Genomic DNA, 4,592 nt, shown 5'->3' with positions numbered 1-4,592 from the left:
ATCAAAAGCTCTCGAAGCCATTCTGCTTCGACACATGATGTGTCTAATGCTGTGAGTTCTGCTTCCATAGTCGATCTGGTTAAGATCGTCTGCTTGCAAGACTTCCAGGAAATAGCACCACCACCAAGTGTGAAGATATGTCCACTAGTGGCTTTCATCTCATCAGTATCAGATATCCAATTTGAATCACTATACCCCTCAAGTATCGTCAGGTACCCAGAATAGTGAATTCCATAGTTCACAGTACCTTGCAAATAGCACATCACTCGCTCAACAGCATGCCAATGCACATCTCCCGAATTGGAAACAAACCGGCTCAGTTTGCACACAACAAATGAGATGTCAGGACGAGTAGCACATGCTAGGTACGTCAGTGAACCAACCACTTGAGAATATCTCAATTGATCTACAACCGTGCCTTCGAACTTTCGAATCTGCACGCTAGGATCATATGGCGTTGCAGAAGGTTTGCAGTCCGAACATCCAAAACGGCTCAAAATCTTCTCAACATAGTGGGATTGCAAAAGTGTAATTCCACCCTCAGAATTTCTCAGTAGCTTGATGTTCAGGATAACATCAGCCACACCCAGGTCCTTCATCTCAAAGTTGTGAGATAGAAAAGACTTGACCTCCTCAATGACCTTGAGGTGGGTCCCAAATATCAGTATGTCATCGACATATAGACACAGTATAACTCCTTCGCCCCCACCATAGCGATAGTATACACATTTGTCAGCTTCGTTCACAACAAAGCCAGCAGATGTCAGAGTAGTGTTGAACTTCTCATGCCATTGCTTAGGCGCTTGTTTCAGGCCATACAAAGATTTCACTAGCTTACACACCTTTCCTTCCTGACCATTTACTACAAAGCCATCCGGCTGTTACATGTAAATTTCCTCGTCTAGCTCTCCGTTAAGGAAAGCCGTCTTAATGTCCATCTGATGAACGAGAAGACCATGCGAGGCAGCCAAAGCGACTAACACTCGAATGGTTGTCAATCTAGCCACAGGTGAATAAGTGTCAAAGAAATCCTCTTCTTCTTTCTAGGTATAACCCTTGGCCACAAGCCTAGCCTTGTACTTCTCAACAGTACCATCGGGCCTAAGCTTCCTTTTGAACACCCACTTACATCCTAATGGTCGACAACCATAAGGACGATCAGTGATTTCCCATGTCCCGTTAGCCAAGATGGAATCCATCTCACTACGGACCGCATCCTTCTAGTAGTCAGCATCCAGAGATGCATACGCTTCTGAAAGGGAACTAGGAGTATCATCATCCACGAGGTACACGAGGAAATCATCACCAAAGGACTTTGCAGTCCTCTGTCTCTTGCTCCTAGCAGGAGCTTCCTCGTCATCCTCCGTGGAACGCTTATCACTTTTATGTTCACAATATTCCATCGGAATAGCAGGTTCAGGAGTCTCATCAGATTCCAGTGTAGAATTTCTTTGCATATCTCTCATGGGGAAAATATCCTCAAAGAATGTAGCATCCCTAGACTCTATAATTGTACCGACCTTCTGGTCAGGTACCTCAGATTTCACCACTAGAAATCTATAGCCAATGCTATGCTTGGCATAGACAAGAAAAACACAGTCCACGGTCTTTGGTCCCAACTTGCGCTTTTTGATTATCGGCACATTGACTTTCGCCAAACAGCCTCAAGTCCGCAAGTAAGAGAGTGTAGTTTTTTTCTTTTCCCATTGCTCATAGGGAGTATTCTCATTATCCTTTGTGGGAACTTTATTCAGGACATGACAAGATGTCAATACAGCCTCCCCCACCATGCCTTGGATAAACCCGATGTATCTAACATGGTGTTAACCAAATCAGTTAGAGTATGGTTTTTCCGTTCGGCAACCCCGTTTGACTGGGGTGAGTAGGAGGCGTCCTCTCATGAATAATACCATGTTCCACACAGAATAAATCAAACTCATTAGAAAAGTACTCTCCACCATGATCAGACCGGACTCGTTTTATTTTCTTCTCAAGTTGGTTCTCAACTTCAGCCTTATAGACTTTAAAGTAGTGTAGAGCCTCATCCTTAGTATTTAACAAATACACATAGCAGAATCTAGTGGAATCATCAATCAGAGTCATGAAGTATTTCTTTCCACCTTTAGTCAACACACCATTCATCTCACAGAGATCTGAATGTATGAGCTCTAGAGGTGCCAGGTGTCTCTCCTTCGCAAACTTGTGAGGATTACGAGGTTGCTTAGCTTGCACACACGCATGGCACTTAGAGCCTTTGGCTAAAGTGAAGCTCGGGATTAAATCCATCTTAGCTAGCCGTGTCATACAACCGAAATTTATGTGACAAAGACGTGAATGCCAAACCTCGGATTCGTTCACATTAGAATGAATTTGGTTCACGACTTTATTACAGAAATCCTCCAGGGAAAGGCGGAACAAACCACCACAATCATATCCTTTTCCAACAAATAGTCCATACCGAGATACGACTACTTTGTTAGACTCAAATACTAACTTAAACCCTTCTTTACATAGAAGGGAGCCACTAACGAGATTCTTCTTTATGGCAGGGACATGCTGCACGTTCTTCAGTTGCACGATCTTTCCCGAAGTAAACTTCAGATCTACCGTGCCAACACCATGAACAAAAGCATGCGAGCCATTCTCCATCAGGATGGAACAATCTCGTGCGACCTGGTAGGAAGAAAACAAAGACACATCAGCACACACACACATGAATATTGGCCCCAGTGTCAATCCACCAATCGGTGGACTGACAAACTAAAAGTATGGTAAATAGATTACCATACCCAGATGCCGCATCATTGTTGCTCAGAGTGACATTCACAGACTTGGAGTCCTGTGCTGGCTTCTTATACTTGTTTGCCCAATGTTCATCTGAACCACAAGTAAAGCAGCCATCTCTCTTTTTGTCTTTATTCTTACCCTTCTTCTTAAAGGTAGTATTCTGCTGGACAGAGTTCTTTCCCTTGAACGTGTGGAAGCTCTTCTGCACCACATTGGCGCTAGAAGAACCCTCTGCCCCTTTCACATGTGAGTCCTTTGCTCTCGAGTTCTGCTCAACACTGAGATGACCAATGACATCCTCAACAGAGAATTCACGTCTCAAGTGCTTGAGAGAAGTAGCAAAGTTCCTCCAACTAGGAGGGAGTTTTGCAATAATGCAACCCACGACAAACTTGTCCGGTAACTCACACTTCAGGAGCTCCAGCTCCTTAGCAATGCACTGTATCTCATGATCCTGGTCCAATACAGAACGGTTATCAACCATTCTGTAATCATGGAACTGCTCCATGGCATATAGCTCACTGCTAGCATCAGTTGCGCCGAATTTGACTTCGAGCGCATCCCACAAGTTTTTGGCAACACCCATATGAATATAGGCGTCGACCAACTTGTCTCCAATCACACTCAGAACTGCTCCCAGAAAGATTGTGGTTGCCTCTCTAAACACCTTCTCCTGTTCAGGAGCAACCGTTTCTGTGAGGGACACACCACCAACCCAGAACACGTTCATCGCTGTGAGCCACAAGGTGGTCCTTGTCTGCCAACGCTTAAAATGCGTCCCGGTAAACTTTTCCGGTTTCAGAGTAGCAGCAAAGCCTTGAATCGAAAAGTGCCTAAAATAAGGTTTTTGGATTGTTGGAAATATTAGCACTTTTCCGATTAGATTTATCCACGAGTAAACAATAAGCATGGCATAAAAGGTATGCATCTCATAGCAATACCTAAGCATACTAGCACGTACAGAACATCGAACCTTCTATGAGCAGCACATATACGGCTAGCATAAGTACGAGTAAACGAGGGATGAACAGATCATACCCTCCGGTTGGCCAGGCCAACGCGGTGGTGGCAGCAGCAGCCTCGGCGTCGTCCGTGGCCTTCTTCTTGGAGGCGGCGTCGTCGGCCATGGTGTCGATGCAGGGGAAGTAGCGGAAGCAGAGGCGGACGAAGTTGGGGACGGATCGGGAGCAGTCGCGTCGAGACGCTCCCCAAAAACCTTATTGCCGTTCTCCCGGGCAGGATCTCGAACGACAGGGTTTCGGAGGCACCTGCTCTCCCGACCAAACGTGCACGCGGTCGTCGGGATGGGATCACCGGAGACAGCACAGAGTAAGGAACAGTAGATGACGGCTAGGTCACGCGAGAGGGAGTGAGTGAACCGAACTAGGTTACTTCACTGGCCAGAGCCTTCTTATATAGTCCGTAAGGAAGAAAGTCGTGGGCCTTGCGGAGACCCACGACCGAGTCGGCCAACTCCCAGCAAGAGAGTCGTTGTTCCCGGCAAGTGTCGCACCCCGGCAAGGGGTTGACGAATCACCCGCGGCGCGCGCGAGGCGAGGCGAGGCGAGGCGAGGCGCAGCGGGGCGGGCGGCGGAGGAGGAGGAGCGCGCGTGTACCATTCCTCTTCCCAAGCTCCCAATGACAAGTGGTAGAGCAGCCCTTATAAAGGGGCCTCAACTCTCCTCAACTAGCAAGGTGGGACTAAATTTCCCACCACCTGCCATCTCATACATGTGGCGTCAATATTAACCAGGGATTAGTGTCTTATATGGGCCTAAGCCCATCCATAATCCAACAACCCTCCC

This window comes from Triticum dicoccoides, chromosome 5A (assembly GCF_002162155.2).
Source record: "Triticum dicoccoides isolate Atlit2015 ecotype Zavitan chromosome 5A, WEW_v2.0, whole genome shotgun sequence".
Classification (NCBI taxonomy): Eukaryota; Viridiplantae; Streptophyta; class Magnoliopsida; order Poales; family Poaceae; genus Triticum; species Triticum dicoccoides.
The sequence above is the reverse complement of the archived record's forward strand: the minus strand, read 5'-3'. Positions refer to the sequence as shown.